Genomic DNA, 24,944 nt, shown 5'->3' with positions numbered 1-24,944 from the left:
AACTGTGAAATCATTTAGATAAAGAATATAATTCTTTTTCATTCTAACTTCTGAATTTAAATCTGAATCCTCTATAGCAGGGGTCCCCAATCCCCAGGCCACAGACAGGTCCATGACCTGTTAGGAACCAGGCTGCACAGCAGGAGGTGAGTGGCAGGCAAGCGAGTGAAGCTTCATCTGTATTTCCAGCCACTCCCCGTTGCTCACATTATCACCTGAGCTCTGCCTCCTGTCAGATCAGCAAAGGCATTAGATTCTCACAGGAGTGAAAATCCTATTGTGAATTGCACGTTCAAGGGATCTAGGTTGCATGCTCCTTATGAGACTCTAATGACTGATGATATGTCGTTGTCTCCTATCTCTTCACGACGGGACCATCTAGTTACAGAAAAACAAGCTCAGGACTGCCATTGATTCTACATTATGATGAGTTGTGTAATTATTTCATTATGTATTACAGTGTAGTAATAATAGGAATAAAGTGCACAATAGATGTAATGCGCTTGAATCATCATCCTGAAACCATCCCCCAAACCACCATCTGTGGAAAAGTTATCTTTCACAAAACTGGTGCCTGGTGCCAAAAAGGCTGGGGACTGCTGCTCTATAGCTTCTGCACTAGAAGCTACTAATGAGTAAAATCTAAATCAATAACTAGCTTTAAAAGCATAACAAGAATATGTGCTGGCTGGCTGCAGTGGCTCATGCCTGTATTCTCAGCACTTTGGGAGGCCAGTGCGGGTGGATCACTTGAGGTCAGGAGTTCAAGACCAGCCTGGCCAGTATGGGGAAATCCTGTCTCTACTAAAAATACAAAAATTAGCTGGGTGTGGTGGTGCATGCCTGTAGTCTCAGCTACCCAGGAGGCTGAGGTGGGAGAATCACTTGAACCCGGGAGGCAGAGGTTTCAGTGAGCCAAGATCGTGCCACTGCACTCCAGCCTGAGTGACAGAGTGACTCCATCTCAAATGCAAAACAAAACAGAAAGAATATGTGCTGACAAAAAAAATCTAAAAAATAATAAAATTGTATTACTAGGCTGTTAACATGATATTTTGTTTCCCATTAAATGTGTGACATGCAAAAATATTTATTCAATGAAAATATTTTTGTATCTTTTATGTCTGATGAAAATTTATATCATGTTTTAAATGATGTTTCTTGGCCTCTTTAACTTTTTATTTTTTTATTATTATTTTTTTTGAGACGCAGTCTGGCTCTGTCGCCCAGGCTGGAGTGCAGTGGTGAGATATTGGCTCACTGCAAGCTCTGCCTTCTGGGTTCATGCAGTTCTCCTGCCTCAGCCCCTCAAGTAGCTGGGACTACAGGCGCCTGGCTAGTTTTTTTTTTTTTTTTTTTTTTTGTATTTTTAGTAGAGATGGGGTTTCTCCCTGTTAGCCAGGATGGTCTCCATCTCCTGACCTTGTGATCTGCCCGCCTCGGCCACCCAAAGTGCTGGGATTACAGGCGTGAGCCACTGTGCCGAGCCTGAAAATCTTATTACCTAAATAACTTCCCACTCCACTCACACCCACGATCTTTCTATAATCCACATTCTCTCCTGAGACAAGAGCTTGGGAAGTTCCGTGTTGCTGAGGGAACTTTATATTGTTCAGGAATTCTTTAATAAGGCTTTACACAGTTGGGGAAACCAGGGAAAAGCAGGTTTGTCACTGCTTTGCTGAGGGGCACTGACTCACATGCCTTGGAAGAATTTAGTAAACCTCCAATAGATGGCCTAAGATACTAACAGGGGCCGTCTCTTTGAGCTACACAGTTATTTATAAATGAAAGTATAATCTAGAACTTACATGTCAAAGTCTTCCACTACAAAGATGGCAAATATTTGGCTAAAACTGCAATGTTTGTCCCAGTTGACAAAACTCTAATCAAGTCCCTGCCCTTCTCATTCTGTTTTTCCCTTTTAAACTTTTTTTTATATTTTAATATTTCATTTGACAAATGCATATTTCCTCTTTATACCATGCTTCCACTTGTCACTCTGATACATACCTTCAATGACCAGACACAGGATTGTGGAGTTTGTTGTGGACACTCATCCCGTGAATAGGGAGACTCAGATAACCTGAACAGAAGGTTCTAGAAAAGAAAGGAAACTTTCTTTTCCTTCCATACAGAGCTTCCCCCCATTATTTCAGTGTACACAAACCAACATCAGTTCTTTAACACAAAAATAAAAATACTCAAGATCAAGCAATTGTGAGGGGAATCATCTTTCCAGAAGTCAATTCTTCTAGCGGCTACCTTCAGCATATACTACATGAATGAAAAGAAGTTGGTCAAATGAGTAAAACTTTCCCACCTCATTCCATTTCTATCTACCCATTGACAACACCTTCAGTCTTCTCACAAATATTGAGTAGAAACACTACCAACTCTTCACCTTTATCTGGCTCATTCCCAGAGCCAGGGGAAGATGTGACTTATTTGGTGGATGGGAAATCTTATCCATTGGTCCCATCAAATCCGTTGGTCCACGTTTGCCTATTAGTAAGGCAAACTTACTCAGTGATCAATGAGTACATCTAGTCTCTCTTTCTCCTCTGGATTCTGAACAGGAGGAGTGGAAGGCAGGTGCAGACCCTCCCTACACTGGGTGGGTAACTGACTGTTCTTCAGATGAACTTTTTTTTGTTCAGGTTCTAAAGTCAAGGCTGGGGGATATATTAGAAGTCTTTTTTGGTCAACATTAAGCCATAGTTTCTAAATCAGCTTTGTGAGGAATAATGAGGAATAATGTATTTGGATATTGATCTGACCTCTTGTTTTTATTTCTAAGTTGGTTTGGCACTGGAAAGGGAGAGGTTTGTTATCAGTCCACACCCCTAATGCCCTGACATCCATGAATCTGTTTTAGTGGAATCCAGATCTCTAAAAAGAGATATAAAATATTTGTTCCTATCCAACTGTGATTACTATATTTCCAACTATGTTGCTGTCTGTAAGTAGAGTCTGCATACATGTTTCTGGTTCATATATGCCTAGGGTTCCAGAGCATTACATTTCCATCAAAATGTAAATCCCAAGAATGCCAGAGAGGGTCAGGCAGAGGATAGAACAGACAGCAATTTTCAGATACTGCAGTAGGAAGGTGGATCCACCTCTTGGCTGGTACTTGTAACCATGAAGTGTGGGAAAGTAATGACCAGATTGAGTAAATGACCAGAAATTCAAAACTAAGCCATAAAAAATTTGTCTATTTCTGCTTTTGCTGACTGCTATCAGGGTTACATCAAAAACAGTATTGCTGAGACCAGTGTTGTGGAGCTTTAACTCTATGTTTTCTTCTAGTAATTTTACAGTTCAGGCCTTCTATTTAAATCTTCATTTGGAATTGATATTAGTATGTGGTGTAAGTCAAGGGACTAACTTTGTTTTTCCTGTGGATATTCAGTTTTCTCAACACCATTTGTAGAACAGACTATCCTTTAGCCATCGTATGTCCTTGGCACCTTTGTCAAAAATAAGTTGACTGTGTGTGGGTTTATTTCTGGGTTTTCCATTTTGTTTAGCCAATTTGTCCATTTGTATGCCACTACCATGCTATTTGGATTGCAATTGTTTTACAATATGTAATAAAATTAGGTAGCATGCTGTCTCTAGCTTTGTTCGTTTTGCTCAAGATTATTTTGTCTATTTTAGGTCTGTTCAATACAAATGTCAAGATTTTTTTTCCATTTCTGTAAAAGAATGGCATTGGAATTTTGATAGTGATTGCATCAAATATGTTGCTTTTGGTATGTTGTTCATTTTCACAATATTAATTCATCCCATCCACAAGCATGAATTTTTGTTTTCATTTACTTGTGTTTTAAGATTTTTGTTCATTGGTGTTTTATAGTTTTTCATATACAGGACTTTTAATTTTTTGCTTACATTTACACCTAAGTATTTAATTTGTGTTGCTATCATACTTGGGATTTTTTTTTTAAATTTCTTCAGGTAGTCTGTTATTTGTATACAGAAACACTTCTGATCTTTGTTAGATTATTTTGTATCCTGAAACCTTATTGAATTCATGCATCAGTTCTAACAGTTTTTGGTGGAATATTTAGGGTTTTCTGTATACAGGATCATGTTGTCTGCAATTAGAGATAATTTCACTTATTTTTTTTCTGAGTAGGATGCTTTTCTTTTCTTTTTTTATCTAATTATTCTGCCCAGGAATTCCACTGTTATGAAGAAAAGAAGTGGTGAGAGTGGTCATCATTGTCTTGTCCCTGAATATGGAGGAAAAGCTTTCAACTTTTTACTGTTGAGAATAATGTTAGCTAAGAGCTTGTCATACATGGTTCTTTTTTTGTGTTGAGATACATTTTCTCTACACTTAATTTGTTGAGAGCTTCCATTATGAAAGAGTTTTAAATTTTGTCATGTGCTTTTTCTGCATTTATTGAGAGAATCATATGATTTTTGTCTTTGACTTTGTTCATGCATTTTATCACATGTATTCATATGCATATGTTGAAACCAACTTGCATCCAAAGGATAAATCCCACTTGATCATGGTGAATGATTCCATTCATATATTCTTAAATTTGGTTGCTAATATTTTGTTGAAGATTTTTGCATCAGGGCTCGTTACTGACATTGGCCTAGTATTTTCATCTCTTGTAGTGTCCTTGTCTGTCTTTGGTATCAGAATGATGGTAGCCTCATAAAATGAGTTTGGAAGTATTTCCTCTTTCACTTTTTTGAAAGAGTTTAAGAGTAATTAGTATTAGTTTTTAAAGGTTTGTCAGAATTTAGCAGTGAAGCCTTCCGGTCCTATGCTTTTCTTTCATGGGAGGCTTTTAATTTCTGCTTCAGGCTGGGCTTGGTAATCCTAGCAGTTTGGGAGGCTGAGGCGGGTGGATTGCCTGAGGTCTGGAGTTCGAGACCAGCCTGGCCAACATAGTGAAACCCCGTCTCTACTAAAAATACAAAAATACTAAATCTACAAAAAATACAAAAAATCAGATGGGTGTGGTGGTGGGCACCTGTAATCCCAGCCACTTGGGAGGCTGAGGTAGGAGAATTGCTTGAACCTGGGAGGCGGAGGCTGCAGTTAGCCGAGATTGTGCCATTGCACTCCACCCTGGGCAACAAAAGCGAAACTCTGCTTCAAAAAAAAAAAATTCTGCTTCAATTTCCTTATTATTTATTAGTCCATTCAGATTTTCTGTTTCTTCTTGATTCAGTCTTAGTAAGTTGTATATTTGTGGAAATGTTTCTATTTCTTTTATGTTATCCAAGTTGTTGGCATACAAATATTCATTATATGAACAATTGTAATCCTTTGTATTTTAGAGTTAAAAGTTGTAATTTCTCCTATTTCATTTCTAATCTTATTTGTTGGAATAGTCCTTTTTCTAGTTAGTCTAGATACGGATTGGTTGATTTTGTTTATCGCCTTAAAAAAAGTTCAGTATTAATTCTTTCCATTGGGTTTCTCATATCTATTTTATTTATTTCCACTTTAATCTTTGCTATTTTCTTATTTCTGCTAATTCTTGGCTTTGTTTGTCATCTAGTTCATTGAGGTATAATGATTGATTTAGGTACATTCTGCAAGTTTTGGTGTGTTGTGTTTTCATTTTTGTGTGTCTTAAAATATGTTTTTTAATTTTTTTCTGTAACTCATGAGCCTTTTATGAATATGTTAAATTTTGCCATTTTATGTATTTTTCAAGATTTCTTCTGTGACTGATTTCTAGCTTTATGCCCTTGGGATGCAAAAATTTTCTTTCTATAATTCAATTCTCTAATATTTGTTAAGATCTGTTTTGTGGCCTAACATATGATATATACTGGAGAATGTTCCACCCACATTTCAGAAGAACATGTACACTTCTGCTGTTGGATAGGATGTTCTGGGTATATCTGTGAGATCCAGTTGCTCCAAAGTGTAATTCAAATCTAATGTTTCTTAGTTTATTATCTTTCTAAATGATCTTTCTATGGTTGAAATTGGGGTATTGAGGTCTCCTACTATTATAGTATTGCAGTATATTTTTCTCATCAGATTATTTAATAATTGCTTTATGAATTTAGGCCTTGTGACCTTGAGTGCATATATATTTACAAGTATTATGTCTTCATGATGAATTAACTCCTTTATCAGTGTTATGCAGTGAACCCTATCTCTTTTATAGGTTTTGACTTAGTTTATTTCTTTTAATAATAAGTATAGCTCCCCGTGCTCTATTTTAGTTTCCATTTGCATGGAATATCTTTTTTCATCTTTTCAATTTCAGCCTGTATATGTCTTGACTAGTAAAGTGAGTCTCTTGTAGGCAGCACATGATTGAATCTTGTTTTTTATTCTATCCATTGAGGTGCTCTATGTCCTTTTATTTGACAATGTAATGCACTTACTATCAAGGTAATTATTTATAGGGAAGAACTTGCTACTGCTACTTTGTAATTTTTTTTCTGATTGTTTTATAAGTTCTTTGTTCCCATTTTCTCTCTTGCTGAACTCTTTTATAGCTTGATGGCTTTCTGTGGTGGCATGCTTTAAAATTTTGGATAAATTGCAAAATAAACTTTTTTATTTTGTGCAGTTATGATAGGTTTTGTTTTGTGGTTATCATGAAACTTACATAAAATATCATATTCTTATAACAAACTACTCTAACAACTTCTGATAACAACTTCTCTTTAATTGCATCCAAAAGTCTACATTTTCATTCTCTCTCCCATATAATTGTACAATTGTATGTCAAAATTTACACTTTTATTTCATATTTATATACCTTAACAATTTATTGTATCTACAGTTATTTTCAACAGCTTTGTCTGCTAATCCTACTAGTAGGGATAAAATTGCTTTACAAACCACCCTTAGAATATTAAAGCATTTTGAGCATAACTGTGTATTACAGATAGCATTGAAGCTTTTTACTTTTATATGTTTTTTTCTTACTATTTAGGCTTTTATTTCAATGTAAGGCTCTTCCTTTAGTAATTCTCATCAATCAAGGATATTGATTATAAACTTTTTAAGGTTTTTTCTTTGTATAGAAAGGTTTTTATATGTCCCTCTCCCTCATTTCTACAGGACAGCTTTGCTAGGCACAGCATTTTTTTTTTTCAAGATGGAGTCTTGCTCTGCCACCCAGGTTGGAGTGCAGTGGTGTGATCTCACCTCCCAGGTTCAAGCTTGCTCACTGCAATCTCCGCCTGCCAGGTTCAAGCAATTCGCCTGCCTCAGCCTCCCAAGTAGTTGGGATTACAGGCCCATGCCACCATGCCCATCTAATTTTTGTATTTTTAGTAGAGATGGGGTTTCATCATGTTGGCCAGGCTGGTCTTGAACTCCTGACCTCCTGATCCACCTGCCTCAGCCTCCCAAAGTGCTGGGATTACAGGTATGAGCCACTTCACCTGGCCAGGCACAGTATTGTTGATTGGCATTTTTGTTTGTTTGCTTGCTTGTTTGCTTTAGCATTTTGAATACATCATCCCTCTCTCTTGTGGACTGTAGGGTTTTCTGCAGAGAAATCCACTGAAAGCCATATTGAAGCTCCCTTGAATGTGATGTATTTCTTGTTTTTTTTGCTGTTTTCAGTACTCTTTGTTTTTCATTTTTAATAACTTCATTGTGATGTGTGTTGATAAACTCCTCTTGGATTGAAATGGATTCATGACCTCTGCAGTTTTCATGCCTCAATGTTGTCATCATTCTTCATGTTTGGGAAATTTTTAGTCATTATTTCATTAAATATGCTTTCTAGGCCTTTTTCTTTTTCTTCTCCTTCAGAAACTGATATTATATGAAAGTTGGGTTGTTTGATTGAGTCCCATAATTGCCATATGCATTTATTATTCTTTTTTTTTGTTGTTGTTTTTCCCCTGATGGAATCATTTCAAATGTTTTTTCTTTAAGCTCACTGATTTTTTTTTCTGCTAATAAAATCAGCTGCTGAAGCATTGTATTAAATTTTTAGTTTGTTGTATTCTCTATATCTAGAATTTCTATTTGTTTTTTGTTATCATATCTATTTCTACTTCAGAACTATCATTCTGTTAATGAATTGTTTCCCAAATTTATTTTAGTATGTTATCCATATTTTCTTGTACAGGCGTACTTCAGGGATATTGCAGGTGTGGTTCCAGGCAACCACAATGTAACAAGAACTTGAATTTTTGGTTTTACACTGCATATAAAAGTTGTTTATACTATACCATAGTCTATGAAGTGTGCAATAGCCTTGTGTCTACAATTACATACTTTAAAAACTACTTTATTGCTAAAAATGTAAATGATCATCTGAGCCTTCAGTTAATTTTAATTTTTGCTGATAAAGAGTCTTTCCTCTGTGTTGATGGCTGCTGAATGATTAAGGTGGTGGTTGCTGCAGATCGAGGTGGCTGTGGCAATTTCTTAAAATAAGACAACAGTAAAGTTTGCTGCATCAATTGATTCCTTGGATGAAAGATTTATATGTAGTGTGCCATGCTGTTTGATAGCATTTTACCTCACAGTAAAACACCTTTCAAAATGAGAGTCGATCCTATCTAATGCTGCCACTGCTTTATCAACTCAGTTTGTATAATAAGATAGTTTTTTTTGTTTGTTTGTCATTTCAACAGTGTTTACGGTATCTTCAAAAGGAATAGATTCCATCTCAGATGGATGGCTATAAGAAACAACTTTTAGTACATTCGAGTTTGATCATGAAACTGCAGAAATTCAGTCACAGGCTCAGGCTCCCATTTTACTTTTAGTTCTCTCACTAGTTCCACCACACTCACAGTTACTTTCTCCACTGAAGTCTTGAAACCCTCTAAGCTATCTATGAGGGCTGAAATCAACTTCTTCCAAACTTCATATTTTGACCTCCTCCAAGGAATCACAAATATCTTTAATTTCATCTAGAATAGTGATTTATTTCTTAAAAAATCCAGATGATTTTTAATTTGCCTTGTGCAGATACACAGAAGAATCGTTGTCTATGGCAGCTATAGGCTTACAAAATGTATTCTTAAATAACAAAATGTCCTTGATCCATGGGCTTCAGAATGAATGTTGTGTTAGCAGGCATGAAAACAACATTAATCTATTTGTACAACTCCATCAGAGCTCTTGGGTTATGAGTGCATTGTCAATGAGCAGTAATATTTTAAAAGATATATATATATATATATATATATATATACACACACATATATATACACATACACACACACACACATACATGTATACACACGCACACACAAACACACACGTGTTTTCTGGACAATAGGTCTCAACAGTGTGCTTAAGATATTTGGTAAACCATACTGTAAACAGATGTGTTTTCATCCAGGCTTTGTTGTTTCATTTATAGAGAATAGGTAGCATAGGTTTAGAAGAACTTAAAAATGTAGCAGAATGGTAAATGAGTATTGCCTTTAATGTTTTAATGTAACCAGCTGCATTAGCCAGTACATAGAGAGTCAGCCTGTCCTCTGAAGATTAGAAGCCAGGCATTGACTTCTCCTCTATAGCTGTGAAAGTTTTAGGTATCCTCTTCTTCCAATGTAATGCTGTTTTGTCTACATTGAAAATCTGTTATTTAGCATAACCGCCCTCATCAATGATCTTAGCTAGATCTTCTGGATAATTTGCTGCAGCTTCTCTATCAGCACTGGCTGCTTCACCTTGAACTTTTATGTTATGAAGATTCTTTTCTTAAACCTCATGAATCAACCTCTGCTAGCTTTAAACTTGTCTCCTGCAGCCTCCTCACCTGTCTCAGACTTCATAGAATTAAAGAATGTCAGGGCTTAGCTCTGGATTCCACTTTGGCTTAATGAAATGTTGCGGCTCATTTGATTTTCTATCCAGACCACTAAAACTTTCTTCACATCAGCAATAATACCATTGTACTTATCATTTGTGCATTCACTGGAGTAGCCTGTTTAATTTCCTTTAAGAACTTTTTTTTTTTTTTGCCTTCACAGCTTAGTTTACTGTTTAATGTAAGTTGCCTAGCTTTCAGCCTATCTGAGCTTTCAACATGCTTTCTCACTCTATTAATCATTTCTAGCTTTGTATTTAAATACTGGCATCATGGGGGCTAATGTGGCATACAAAGTATAATTCATCTGGCAGATGGAACCATAGTTTGACACTACCAGTCTTATGTCGGGTTCAACCCAGTAATAAATCCAAGCCTACCCATTCTTCCCAGAAGGAGCTTGATTATGCATCAAATTCCATAACCTCTATAGTTAGTGCCCAAGGAACTGTTTTCTTAACAACTTTGCTCTGTGAGTCGACAGGATTTTGTATTTTTGAATGTATTTAGACCATAGAAGACAAAGAAGGAAGCATACAATGGGCCCACATTCAGAAGCTATCTCCTCAGGATCAGAGGCTGCATCCAGAGTGTGCACATGTGTGTTTGTCACAGATCCTCTACCAAGCTTAATGGAGAGAGAGTGGGAGATGAATGTCCATACTAATCTTCATCATGTAGCTAGAAAGAACTGAAACACTCATCCAGCCTTCTAGCTTTTTAGCTACATCTGGATTGTCTGGCTCCTACCTTAACCAGTTTCTGGTTACTGACAAGGCGTGGCACATCCTAAGTTCCAGGGAGCCACCAAAAAGAGTCAACACTATAGCACACAAGGATTTGAGAGGTACCTGAAGATCTCTGGCTGGAAAGTTTGGTGAGATCCTTTTCCTACATGAGGCCAGTCTTATCAAATGCACAGGAGCCAACAGAGAGAGTCGAGGAAAAATGAAGAAACAGGGAAATATATTCAAAGTAAGAAAACAAGATAAATCTCCAGCACCCGAGTGAAGTGAAGATATGTAATTTATCTGACAGAGATTTCCAAATAATGGTCACAACAATAATCACTGAGGTCAAGATAGCTTTGCAAGAACAAGCTGAGAACTTCAAGAAAAGGAAAAATGTTATACAATAATGTCAAACAAATCATAGATCTAAAGTGTACTGTAACTGAACTGAAAAAATTTAATAGAGGTGTCCATTAATAGAATCTATCAGTGAACTTTAAGACTGGTCACTGGAAATTATCTAATCTGAGGATCAGAAAAAAAGATAATGCAAATGGAGTGAAGACAACTTTAGAGAGTTATGGGACACCATCAAGCAGGAGCACTTACGCATTATTGGCACGCCTGAAGAAGAAGTAAGGAAGAAAGGAACAGAAAAATGTTTAAAGGAATAATGACAGAGAATTTATCAAGCATGGGGAAGAAAACAGAAAGCCTGATCCAGAAAGCCCAAAGGAAACCAAATAAGGTGAATCCAGGGACTCACAACAAGATACACTATAATCAAATCGTCCAAAGTTAAAGACAAAAAGAGAGTGATATTGTTTGCAAATTTGTACCCTCCAAATATTGTGTCGAGATTTGATCCCCAACGTTGGAGGTGGGACCTAGTGGGAGGTGTTTGGGTCATGGTGGTTGATCTCTTCTGAATAGCTTTTTGCCCTCTTTTCACTAATGAGTGAGTTCTCACTGCATTACATGAAAGATGGTTGTTTAAAACAGTGTGGCACCTCTCCCCTCTCTTCCTACCTCTCTAGCCATGTGTGACATACCTGTTGTCTCTTCACCTTTAGCCACAAGTAAAAGCCTTCTCGGTCCCTGACCAGATGCTGCACAGGTGCCACTGCCATGCTTCTTCTACAGCCTGCAAAACTGTGAGCCAAACAAACCTCTGTTCCTTATAAATTACCTAGTCTCAGCTATGTTTTTATAGCAACACAAAAATTTGTGTTTTTCCGTGTTGCTCTTTTCTGTGTTATTCTGTGTTTCTAACACAGAAATTGGTACCAAGGAGTGGGGTTTTGTTATAAAAATACCTGATAATGCAGAATTTGCTTTGGAACTGGGTGATAGGCAAAGAAGACAGGAAGATGAGGAAACTTGTGGAACTTATTAGACCTTGGTTAAGTGGTCGACCAAAATGATAATAGAAATATGAACAGTGAAGGCCATGCTGTTGAGGTACATAGAATACAACTTTCAAGAAGTGGCTGCACCATTTTGCATTCCCACAAGCAATGAATGAAGTTTCCTCTTGCTCCACATCCTTGCCAGCATTCGATGTTGTCAGTGGTTCTAGATTTTGGTTATTCTAATCCGTGTGCAGTGGCATCTCATGGTTGCATTTCTCTGAGGAAATATTATGTGTAGCCTCATTACATATGCTTATTTTCCATTTGTATAATTTACTTGGTGAGGTACTTGTTAAGGTCTTTAGCTCATGTCTTTTACTGCTCAGCTTTAAGAATACTAATATGTTTTGAATAATAGTTCTTAATCGGATATGTTTTGGCAAATTGTTTTTTCCATCTGTGGTTTCTCTTTTCTTTCAGTGTCTTTAATGGTGTAAAAATGTTACATTTTCATCAAGTCCAGCTTACCAGTTCTTTCTTCTATTGACTTCAACTTTGGCATTTTTTCTAAAGGTCATCATTAAACTCAAGATAATCTATATTTCCTTCTATATTATCTTCTATACATTTTATAGTTTTTTGTATATTTATGTTGCTGAGCCATTTTGAGTTAATTTCGGTGGGGGTGTAAGGTCTGTGATTTATTTTTTTTGCATGTGGATATCCAGGTATTCCAGCAGCCCTTCCTGAGAAAACTGTTTCATCATCATAATGCCTTTACCATTTTGTCAAAAATTAATCGAATGTATTAATGTGTTTCTATTTGTGAACTCTCTATCTGATTTTATCCATTTGTTCTTTCACTAATACTACACTGTCTCCATTACTGTAGCTTTACAGTAAGTCTTGAAATTGAGTAGCGTCTGTCCTCCAAGTTTGTTCTTCTCCTTCAATATGGTATTAGCTATTCAAGGTCTTTTGCCTCTCCATATAAACATTTTCATTTAGATTGGAATTGCATTGAATCTATACATTGGAAAGAACTGACATCTTAATAGCATTGAATCTACTTATGAATATGGTACATATCTCTTGTTGTGTCATTCTTCTTTTCTTTCTTTCATCAGATATGGACATTTCTGGAATTACAGGGCCCCCTCTACATTGAGCACAAGACAGTGACGAATCCACATTCTTCAGCCAGAAAGTCACCTCTGAGAGCCAAATGTCTGACTATAGACAGGAGAGTCAAAGAATGATAACAACATCTCAGGAAAATTGAGAAAATAATCAGCAACTGTATGTGGATAACCCTTTCAAATTTCTCCAGGGCACCTGTCATTTCAGCCAATACTTGCCAGCTTGTGCCAAGGACGCTGGAGCTCCCTGGGATGAGTTTCCCAGGGGAGGAGCTGTTGGCCGTCTTTACTGCTTGGGCGACACAGCCATTCCAGCCTGTGGGCTTTGGACAGTGCAAACTGATGGGGTAGAAGGGATCCCTAGCATAGCACAGCTGCTCTACTCTACCAACATGTGCTCAGATTCTCTCTCTCTTTTTTTTTTTTTTGAGAAGGAGTCTTGCTCTGTCACCCAGGCTGGAGTGCAATGGCGTGATCTTGGCTTACTGCACCCTTCACATTCCAGGTTCAAGCAATTCTTCTGCCTCAGCCACCCAAGTAGCTGGGACTACAGGTGCCCATCAGCACTCACAGTGAATTTTTTTATTTTTAGTAGAGATGGGGTTTCACCATGTTGGCCAGGCTGGTCTGGAACCCCTGACCTCAAGTGATCCTCCCTGCTGGGCCTCCCGAAGTATTGGGATTACAGGCATGAGCCACCGTGACCGGCCCCAGACAGATTCTTTAAGGGGATTCCCAATCTGTTCATCCCAACCAGGGCCTCCAGCTACCCCACCGGTGTCTGGGGCTGACAGAAATTTGAATTCTCCCTGGGAGGGAGTTCCAGAGTTCCCACCCAGTGGGAGTCCTTCCAACTGGGGCCTGGGGGAGAGGGTGGGGCCAGCTTTGGAGAGTCCAAAACGACTGGGGGTGGAAGGGATTCCCCAGCACATCACAACTGCTCTACCAAATAGTGGCCAGGCAGGTTCTTTCAGCAGATCCCTGATTCTTTCCTCCTCACTGGGTGGGACCTCCCACCTGCGGCCTCCACCACCCCACCGGTGTTCTCAAGCTGACAGAGATTTACATTCACCCTGGGAAGGAGTTGTCGAGGTCCTGCCCAGTAAGGAGGAATGGATCAGGAACCTGGTAAAAGAATCTGCCTTCTAAGATTTTGTAGAGTAGCTGTGCTGTGCTGATAGATCCCTTCTGCCCCTGGTAGGTATGGATTCTCCAAAGCCCACGGGCTGTAACGACTAAGTTGCACAAACAGCAAAGATGGCTCCTTGCTCCTGCGCATGGGAACTCATTCCAGGAATTCAAATCTCTGTCAGCCTGAGAACACCGGTGTGGGTGGCTGGAGGCCCCAGCTGAAAGGACCCTCATTGGGCTGGACCTCCAGGCCTCCATGCCAGGGAGAACTCAAATCTCTGTCAGCCCCAGAACACTGGCGGGGGTGGCTGGAGGCCCCAGTTGGGAGGCCCCTCACTGGGCCAGACCCCCAGACCTCCATGCCAGGGAGAATTCAAATCTCTGTCAGCCCCAGAACACTAGCGGGGGTGGCTGGAAGCCCTGATTGGGAGGTCCCTCACTGGGTCAGACCCTGACACCTCCATGCCAGAGAGAATTCAAGTCTCTGTCAGCCCCAGAACACTGGCGGGGGTGGCTGGAGGCCCCGGTTGGGAGGTCCCTCACTGGAAGGGACCCCAAGAACTGCATCCCAAAGATAATTCAAATATCTGTCAGCCCCAGAACACGGGCGAGGGTGGCTGGAAGCCTTGGTAGGGAGGTCCTTCACTGAGCAGGACCTCGAGACCTCCATATCAGGGGGAATTCAAATCTCTGTCAGCCCCAGAACACTGGCGGGGGTGGCTGGAGGCCCCGGTTGGGAGGTCCCTCACTGAATGGAACCTCAAGACCTCCCTCCCAAAGAGAATTCAAATCTCTGTCAGCCTGAGAACACCAGCGGGGGTGGCTGGAGGTCCCTGTTGGGAGGTCCCTCACTGGGCGGGACCTCGAGGCCTCCATACCAGGGAGAATTCTAATCTCTGTCAGCCCCAGAACACTGGTGGGGGTGGCTGGAGGCCCCGGTTGGGAGGTCCCTCACTGGGCGGGACCTCCAGACCTCCATGCCAGGGAGAATTCAAATCTCTGCCAGCCCGAGAATACTGGTGGGGGTGGCTGGAGGCCCTGGTTGGGAGGTCCCGCCCAGTGAGAAGGAATGGATCACAGACCTTCTTAAAGACCCAGTGCGGCCACATTTTGGTAGAACACCTTGCTATGCCAACCCCGCCAGTGTTCTCAGGATGACAGATTTGGATTCTCCCTGGCATGGAGGTCTTGAGGTCCTGCCAAGAGAAGGACCTCCCAACCGAGGCCTCCATCCACCCCTGCCAGTGTTCTGGAGCTGACAGAGATTTGAGTTCTCCCTGGCATGGAGGCCTCATGGTCTGGCCCAGTGAGGGACCTCCCAACCGTGGCCTCCAGCCACCCCCACTGGTGTTCTGAGGCTGACAGAGATCTGAATTCTCCCTGGCACGTAGTTCTCAAGGTCCTGCCCAATGAGGGTCCTTTTAGCTGGGGTCTCCAGCCAATCCCACCGGTGTTCTCAGGCTGACAGAGATTTGAGTTCTCCCTGGCATGGAGGTCTCAGGATGTTGCCCAGTGAGGGACCTCCCAACTGGGGCCTCCAGTCACCCCCGCCAGTGTTCTGGGGCTGACAGAGATCTGAATTCTCCCTGGCATGTAGCTCTCAAGGCCCTGCCCAATGAGGGTCCTTTTAGCTGGGGTCTCCAGCAAACCCCACCGGTGTTCTCAGGCTGGCAGAGATTTGAGTTCTCCCTGGCATGGAGGTCTCAGGATCTTGCCCAGTGAGAGACCTCCCAACTGGGTCCTCCAGCCACCCCCGCCAGTGTTCTGGGGCTGACAGAGATCTGAATTCTCCCTGGCACGTAGTTCTCAAGGTCCTGCCCAATGAGGGTCCTTTTAGCTGGGGTCTCCAACCAACCCTACCGGTCTTCTCAGGCTGGCAGAGATTTGAGTTCTCCCTGGCATGGAGGTCTCAGGATCTTGCCCAGTGAGGGACCTCCCAACTGGGGCCTCCAGCCATCCCCGCCAGTGTTCTGGGGCTGACAGAGATTTGAATTCTCTCTGGCATGGAGGTCTCGGGGTCTGGCCCAGTGAGGGGCCTCCCAACTGGGGCCTCCAGCCATCCCCACCAGTGTTCTGGGGCTGACAGAGATTTGAATTCTCTCTGGCATGGAGGTCTCCAGGTCCCACCCAGTGAGGGACCTCCCAACTGGGGCCTGCAACCACCCCTGCTAGTGTTCTTTGGCTGACAGAGATTTGAATTCTCACTGGCATGGAGGTCTTTAGGTCCTACCAAGTGAGTGACTTCCCAGTTGGGCCTCCAGCCACGCCCACTGGTGTTCTCGGGCTGACAGAGATTTGAATTCTCCCTGGTTTGGAGGTCTCAGGGTCTGGCCCAGTGAAGGACCTTGGCCTCCAGCCTCCCCTGCCAGTGTTTTGGGGCTGACAGCGATTTGAATTCTCCCTGGCATGGAGGTCTTGAGGTCCTGCCCAGTGAGGGACCTCTCAACCGTTGCCTCTAGCCACGAACCCCTGGTGTTCTCAGGCTGACAGAGATTTGAGTTCTCCCTTGCATGGAGGTCTTTAGGTCCTGCCCAGTGAGGGATCTCCCAACTGGGGCCTCCAACCACCCCCGCCAGTGTTCTGGGGCTGAGAGAGATTTGAATTCTCCCAGGCATGGAGTTCTTGAGGTCTCACCCAGTTAGAGTTCTCCTAACTGGGACCTCTGGCCACCCCCACCTGTGTTCTCATGCCGACAGAGGTTTGAATTCTTCGTGGCATGGAGGTCTCGGGGTCTGGCCCAGTGAGGGACCTCCCAACTGGGGCCTGCAACCACCCCTGCCAGTGTTCTGGGGCTGACAGAGATTTGAGTTCTCCCTGGCATGGAGGTCTTTAGGTCCTGCCCAGTGAGGGATCTCCTAACTAGGGCCTTCAGCCACCCCCGCCAGTGTTCTGGGGCTGACAGAGATTTGAATTCTCCCAGGTATGCAGTTCTTGGTTCTTGAAGCCCCGCCCAGTAAGGGTTCTCCTAACTGGGGCCCCCAGCCACCCCCACCTGTGTTCTCAGGCTGACAGAGATTTGAATTCTCCCTGGCACATAGTTCTTGAGGTCCTGCCAAATGAGGGTCCTTTTAGCTGGGGTCTCCAGCCAATCCCACTGGTGTTCTAGGGCTGACTGAGGTTTGAGTTCTCCCTGGCATGGCAGTCTTGGGGTCTGCCCAGTGAGGGACCTCCCAACCAGGGCCTCCAGCCACCCCTGTCAGTGTTCTGGGGCTGACAGAGATTTGAATTCTCCCTGGCATGGAGGTCTCGGGGTCTGACCCAGTGAAGGACCTCCCAACTGGGGCTTCTAGCTACCCCTGCCAGTGTTCTGGGGCTGACAGAGATTTGAATTCTCCCTGGCATGGAGGTCTTGATGTGCTGCCAAAGGAGTGACCTCCCAATTGGGCCTCCAGCCATGCCCACTGGTGTTCTCGGGCTGACAGAGATTTGAATTCTCCCTGGTGTGGAGGTCTCAGGGTCTGGCCCACTTAAGGACCTCGGCCTCCAGCCACCCCTGCCAGTGTTTTGGGGCTGACAGAGATTTGAATTCTCCCTGGCATGGAGGTCTTGAGGTCCTGCCCAGTGAGGGACCTCTCAACCGTGGCCTCCAGCCGCCGCCACCAGTGTTCTCGGGCTGACAGAGATCTGAATTCTCCCTGGCACATAGTTCTCAAGGTCCTGCACAATGAGGGTCCTTTTAGCTGGGCTCTCCAGCCAATCCCACCTGTATTCTTAGGCTGACAGAGATTTGAGTTCTCCCTGGCATGGAGGTCTCGGGGTCTTGCCCAGTGAGGAACCTCCCAACCGGGGCCTCCAGCCACCCTCGCTGGTGTTCTCGGGCTGACAGAGATTTGAATTCTCCCAGGCATGGAGTTTTTGAGGTCCCACCCAGTTAGGGTTCTCCTAACTGAGACCTCTGACCACCCCCACCTATGTTCTCATGCTGACATAGGTTTGAATTCTTCTAGGCATGGAGGTCTCCAGTTCCTGCCCAGTGAGGGTCCTTTCAACTCAGGCCTCCAGCCAACTCCCCCCACCCCCGCCAATGTTCTGGGGCTGACAGAGATTTCAATTCTCCCTGGCATGGAAGTATCAGGGTCCCGCCCAGTGAGGGACCTCCCAACGGGGACCTGCAGCCACTCCCGCCAGTGTTCTGGGACTGACAGAGATTTGAATTCTCCCTAGCGTGGAGGTCTTGAGGTCCTGCCAGTGAGGGACCTCCCAACTGGCCCTCCAGCCAACCCCACTGGTGTTCCCAGGCTGAGAGAGATTTGAATTCTCCCTGGCATGTAATTCACAAGGCAGCCTGACAGAGATTTGAATTCTTCCTGGCATGTAATTCACAAGGTCTCACACAATGAGGGTCCTTTTAGCTGCAGTGTCCAGCCACCCCCACTGGTGTTTTCAGGCTGACAGAGATTTGAGTTCTCCCTGGCATGGAGGTCTTGGGGTATCGCCCAGTGAGGGACCTCCCAACCGGGGCCTCCGGCCACCACCGCCTTTGTTCTGGGACTGACAGAGATTTGAATTCTCCCTAGCATGGAGGTCTCGGGGTCTGGCCCAGTGAGCGACCTCCCAACTGGGGTCTCTGGCCACCCCCGCCAGCGTTCTGGGGCTGACAGAGATTTGAATTCTCCCTGGCATGGAGGTCTTGGGGTCCCGCCCAGTGAGGGACCTCCCAACTAGGGCCTGCAACCACCCCGCTAGTGTTCTGGGGCTGACAGAGATTTGAATTCTCTCTGGCATGGAGGACTTGGGGTCTGGCCCAGTGAGGGACCTCCCATCTGGGGCCTCCAGCCACCCCCACCAGTGTCCTGGGGCTTTCAGAGATTTGAATTCTCCCTGGCATGGAGTTCTTGAGGTCCCACCCAGTGAGGTTATCCTAACTGGGCCCTCTGGCCACCCCTACCTGTGTACTCATGCTGACAGAGATTTGAATTATCCCTGGCATGGAGGTCTCCAGTTCCTGCCCAGTGAAGGTCTTTTCAACTCGGGCCCCCAGCCACAACCCCGCCCCCTCCCCCAGTGTCCTCAGGCTGCCAGAGATTTCAATTATCCCTGGCATGGAGGTCTCAAGGTCCTGCCCGGTGAGGGATCACCCCCCTGGGACCTCCAGTCACTCCTGCTGGTGTTCTTGGGCCCAAAGATATCTGAATTCTTGGGATGAGATGGCCAAAGATGAGCTGCCATCTTTGCTGCTTGTGCAACGTAGCCACTCCAGCCTGAGGGCTTTGTAGAATCCATACCTACCAGTGGCAGAAGGGTCTCCCAGCACAACACAGCTACTCTACAAAATCTTGGTCAGGCAGATTCTTTTAACAGGTTCCTGACCCATTCCTTCTTAATTGGCAGGACCTTGACAACTCTATCCAAGGTAGAATGTAAATCTCTGTCAGCTCTAGAACTAAGGGGTGGAAGCCCCACTTGGGAGGTCTCACCCAATGAGGAACGGATTAGGGATCTACTTAAAGAATCTTGCCATGATTTGGTAGAGCAGTTGTGCTGTTCTGGGGATCCCCTCCACCCTAGTCACTTTGGACTCTCCAAAGCCCACAGACTGGAATAGCTGAGTCACCCGAACAGCAAAGATGGCGGCCCCCTTCTCCCCCAGGGAACTCATCCCAGGGAGAATTCAAATCTCCGTCAGCCTGAGAGCACCTGCAGGAGCAGCTGCAGGCCCCAGATGGGAGGTCCCACCCAGTGAGGAGGAATGGATTGGGGACCCACTTAAAGAGGCAGTCTGGCCACATTTTGGTAGAGCAGCTGTGCTGTGTGGGGGATCCCTTCTGCCCTCAGTTGGTTTGGGTTCTCAAAAGCCCAACAGGCTGGAATGGCTAAGTTACCCAAACAACAAAGATGGTGGCCTGCCCTGTCCCCTAGGAACTCAGTCTCCGGTAGGTAAAACCCTGTTGCTGGTGGCTGGCTGGAGTTGTTTCCTTGATTATGTGAGTAATGCGAGTACCTGCTTGTTTCAGTTGAAGGTGCTGTATCGACTTGCCCCTTTCATTCCTCTCCATGAGAGCCATGCCCCCCAAGCTGCTTCTAGTCAGTCATCTTGGCCACACACCCCCATAATCATATTTTTTAAGTAAATCATTCTTTAAAACTCTAACAATAATATTTAAACATTTAAAGAGTGTGGAGTTTTAGAAATGCCTAATTATGTCTTAAGTTTGAGACACGTAGCAGTTATGCACATTGTCAATTCCAGATTTTGCATCTTAAAAGGAAAGGACTTAGATCTTATTCAGTCTTTGTGTGTCTAAACTATCTTCGCCTGTAAAATGAGCATAATGAAGTACTTTATAGAGTTGTAAATGTTATATGTAAAAATATAGCAGTGATGGGGCAGTGGGCTGGCCAAGGTGGCCGAGTTGAAGCAGCTAGTGTGTTTGGCTCTCACAGAGAGGAACACAAGGGGAGAGTCAATACTGCACCTTCAACTGAAACATCCAGGTACTCACATTGGGACTCACCAAGGAAACAACTTGACCCAGGGAGAATGAAGAAAAGAAAGGCAAAATGACAGCCCACCTGAGAGTACCACAGAGCCAGGGGAACCTCCCTCACCCAGGGAAGCAGTGAGTGAATGTGTGACCCTGGAAACCCATGCTTTTTCCATGGACCTTTGCAATCCTTGGGTCGGGAGATCTCATGAACCCACTTTACCAGGGCTTTCAGTCTGATGGAGCTACATGGAATCTTGGCACAGCAGCCACTCAGGCACACATGGAGACCTGGGAGCCTTAGGTACCTGGGCTTTCCTGCAAAAGTAGCTGCAACTCTGGCAAAGTGGGAGGTTAGACCCTCATACATATCCCTAGGGAAGAGGCTGAATTCAGGGAGCTGAGCAGCAACAGCCTGCAGGCCCCACTTCCACAGCACCTCACAGGATAAGAGCCACTGGCTTGGAATTCCAGCCAGCCACCAGCAACAGTGTGGAGCCTCCCTGAGACGGAGCTCCTGAGAGAAGGGGCAGGCCACCATCTTTGCTGTTTGGGCAACTTAGTTGCTCCAGCCTTTGGGATTTGGAGAGTCTCAGCGGACCAGGGGCAGAGGGATCCACCAGCACAGCACAGTGCTACTCTACCAAAATATGGCCAGACTACTGCTTTAAGAAGGTCCCCAATCCCATTCCTCCTCATTGGGCAGGACCTCCCAGCCAGGACCTCTAGCTACCCACTCTGGTATTCTCAGGCTGACAGAGATTTGGATTCTCCCTGAGATGGAGTGCCCCGAGGGAGGGGTGGGCCGCCATATTTGATGTTTTGGCAACTTAGCCATTCCAGCCTTTGGGCTTTAAGGAGTCCCAGCTGACTTAGCGCGGCTATAGCCCCCCAGCACAGCACAGCTGCTGTACAAAAGCATAGCCAGACTCCTTCTTTAAGCAGGTCCCTGATTCATTCCTCCTCACTGTTTGCGAATTTCCAACTGGGACCTCCAACCACCCCCACTGGTGTTCTCCTGCTGACAGTGATTTCAATTTTTTCTGGGCTGCAGCTCCCTGATGGAGAGGCAGGCCACCATCTTTGCTGTTTTTGCAACTTAGCCACTTCAACCTTCAGTCTTTGGAGTGTCCAAGGAGACCAGGGGCTGATGTGGACCCTCAGCATAGCACAGCTGCTCTATAAAAATGTGGCCAGACTGCTTTTTAAGTACTTTCCCAATGTCATTCCTCCTCACTGTGCAAAACCTCCTAACTGGGGTCTCCAGCCACCTCCTACAGGTGTGTTTGGGCCAGCAACAAGTTCATTGATACCTCCCTAGGGCAAAACTTCCAAAGGGAGTGGTAGGCTGCCATCTTTGCTGTTTCACAGCCTTCACTGATGACAACTCCAGGTACTGGAAAATCTGAGGCTACTAGAGACGGGAGTGGGCCCTGGGCATACTGCAGCAGCCCTATGGAAAAGTGGCCAGACTGTTACCTGGGTTCCCATTCCTATATCTTCTCACTAGGCAAGTCTTGCAGGCCTGGACCTCTACCTAACCCCCCTACCAGAGCTGTTGAGCCAGTAGCAACTCAGCCACTCTCCCTGGACTGAGCCTTCAGGGGCAACTGAAAGCCTCTCTGCCACTGCTTCTGCAGTGGAACTGTCCTTGCTACCCTCAGACTGACGAAGGAGCTAACACCCTTATCTACACCTTCAACAAGATTTAATTGACCCAAGCCCATCTCCCATGGGTTCTACACACTCCCCACTGCTCATAACAGACAGGGAACCCCTGGATTGGCCCCCACAGCACGAATTTGCCATCCTGATTGCTGATTGCAATAAACAGTTGCTGACCTGTATTCTCCGGGAGTGGAACCCTGAGGAGACAACAAAAGACCCTTGGCTACAACTGCTACTAATGTCCCTTCCTCTTCTGCCTCAAAGTTAGGGAAGAAATATAAACACTGAGATTGCCCCAGAGCTGCAGTGGGCAGCCTAGGAGTGCCAAGCCATGATCTACAGCCAGCACTCAAGGAGGAGAGAAGCACATTTTCAGATCATTGAGAGGGAACATGGCTGCAACTGTGAGGAAATATAGGGGAGCCACATGACCAAGCAAGAGTCTACCAACTGACCAGTAAGCCCAAGTGCCACCTACTGGATCACATCCCAAAGCTTCAGCACCAAAAATACCTTACTAATACACTCCCCTCTGAAACCAGAAATGAGAAGTCAGCTTCAAATAAAGACCCTGCACAAAGCCTCAGCCTGGTGAAAACATCTGAAAATAAGTCTACTGACTGTACTCAATCTATGCAGCAATTAAAGGAAAACCCATAGGTGGAAATGAGAAGAAACCAATGCAAGACCACCAGTAACTCAAATGGCCTCTGTGTCATATGTCCTTCAAACAACCACACCAGTTCTCCAACAAGAGTTCTTAACCTGGATGAACTGTCTGGAATTACATAAATATAATTCAGAATATGGATAGGAAAAAAATCATCATGACTCAGGAGAATGGCTAAACCCAATCCAAGGAAAATAAGAATAACAATAAAGTGTTACAGGAGCTGAAGGACAAAGTAGCTGGTATAATAAAAAAGAACCTAACCGATCTGAAAGCGCCGAATAACACAATACAAGAATTTCACAATGCAATCACAAGTATTAACAGCAGAAAAAACCAATCTGAGGAATGAATCTCAGAACTTGAAGACTGGTTCTCTAAAATAAGATGGACAAGAATAAAAAAGAATGAACAAAACCTTCAAGGAGTATGGGATTATATAAAGAGGCCAATTCTACAAATCACTGGCATCTCTGAAGAGGAGGTGGAGAAATCAAACAACTTGGAAAACATCTTTCAGGATATCATCTATGAAAGCTTCCCTAACCTTGCTAGAAAGGCCAACAGTCAAATTCAGGAAATACAAAGAACTCCTACAAGATTCTACACAAAACCATCCTCAAGACACATAAACATCAGGTTTTCCAAGGTTAAAATGAGGGAAAGAATGTTAAAGGCAGCCAGAGAGAAAGGGCAGTCCATATACAAAGGGAACCCCATTAGGCTAACAGCAGATCTCTCAGCTGAAATCCTACAAGCCAGAAGGGATTTGGGGACTATATTTAACATTATGAAAGAAAATCTCCAACCAAGTATTTCATATCCAGCTAAACTAAGCTTCCTAAGTGAAGGAGAAATGAGATCATTTACAGACAAGCAAATTCTGAGGTAATTCATTACCACCACATCTGCCTTACAAGAGATTTTAGAAAGGAGGATTAAATATAGAAAGGAAAGACCACTACTCACTAATACAAAAATGCACTTAAACACACAGACCAGTGACACTATAAAACAACCACACAAACAAGCCAACATAATAACCAGCCAACAGCACAATGACAAGGTCAAATCTACACAAATCAATACTAACCTTGAATGTAAATGGGCAAATGCCCCACTTAAAAGGCAAAGAGTGGCAAGCTAGATTAAAAAAAAAAGTGAGACCCAATGGTATGTCATCTTCAAGAGACCCATCTCACACATAATGACACTCATCGTCTCAAAATAAAAGGATAGAGGAAAATCTACCAGACAAATAGAAAACAGAAAAAAAGCAGAGGTTGCAATCCTAATTCCAGACAAAACATTTCAAATGAACAAGAATTTTTCAAAAAGACAAGGGGGCAGGGGCAAGATAGCCAACTAGAAGCAGCTGCAGTTCGAGGTGCCCACTGAGAAGAACTAAAACAGTGTGCAAATCCTGCACCAGCAACTGACATATCCAGGTTCTATTATCAAGACTGACTAGGTGGTTGGCATGACCCATAGAGAACAAGGAAAGATGGGCTGGTGGATTGGCCCACGTGGGAGCCACACGGGGCAAGGGGAGCCCTCACCCTCTGCCAGCCAAGGGAGGCAGTGAGTGAGCATGCTACCCAGCCTGGGAAACTGCTTTTTCCATGGATCTTTGCAATCCACAGAGCAGAAGATCCCACTCATGAGACCACACCACCAGGGCCTTGGGTGCCAAGCAGAGAGCCATGCAGATTCTCAACAGCCACTCAGCTGGAGTCTGCCTAAAACTACCGAGTTCCGAAGTTGGGGAGGGGTGGTCATCATCACTGTGGCTGCCTGCTGCCTAAACCCTCCGAGTTCCTTGGGGGAGGCGGAGAAGTCATCACTGTGGTTGCTGGCTGCCTAAGACAACTGAGCTTCCCAAGAGAGGGGCAGTCATCATCACTGCAGCTGCCTGCTGCCTGAGGAACCTGAGCTCCCCAAGAAGGGACAGCAGCCATCACTGTGGCTGCTAGCTGCCTAAGACACTGAACTCCTGGGGAGGGAGGGCGGCAGCCATTTCTACAGATCCAGGCTGCTGTT

At 44.2% G+C, this 24,944-nt stretch overlaps 1 protein-coding gene across 2 annotated transcripts in view; it reads left to right on the top strand.

Annotated features, from left to right (window-relative positions):
* Positions 1-24,944, top strand: part of LOC100938099 (ankyrin repeat domain-containing protein 36A-like) — a 206,073-nt gene that overhangs the window by 161,016 nt on the left and 20,113 nt on the right. Inside the window, exon 105 of one of the 2 annotated variants that reach the window (XM_054547127.1) lies at positions 12,999-13,828. The exons of the other annotated variant lie outside the window; for it this stretch is intronic. The gene's annotated coding sequence lies outside the window, so the exon portion shown is untranslated. Of the gene's footprint in view, positions 1-12,998; positions 13,829-24,944 lie in introns of those variants that run through there. 2 annotated transcript variants of the gene reach the window in all.

Source organism: Pongo abelii, chromosome 12, assembly GCF_028885655.2.
Source record: "Pongo abelii isolate AG06213 chromosome 12, NHGRI_mPonAbe1-v2.0_pri, whole genome shotgun sequence".
Classification (NCBI taxonomy): domain Eukaryota; kingdom Metazoa; phylum Chordata; class Mammalia; order Primates; family Hominidae; genus Pongo; species Pongo abelii.
This window is presented reverse-complemented; position numbering and strand designations above follow the sequence as displayed.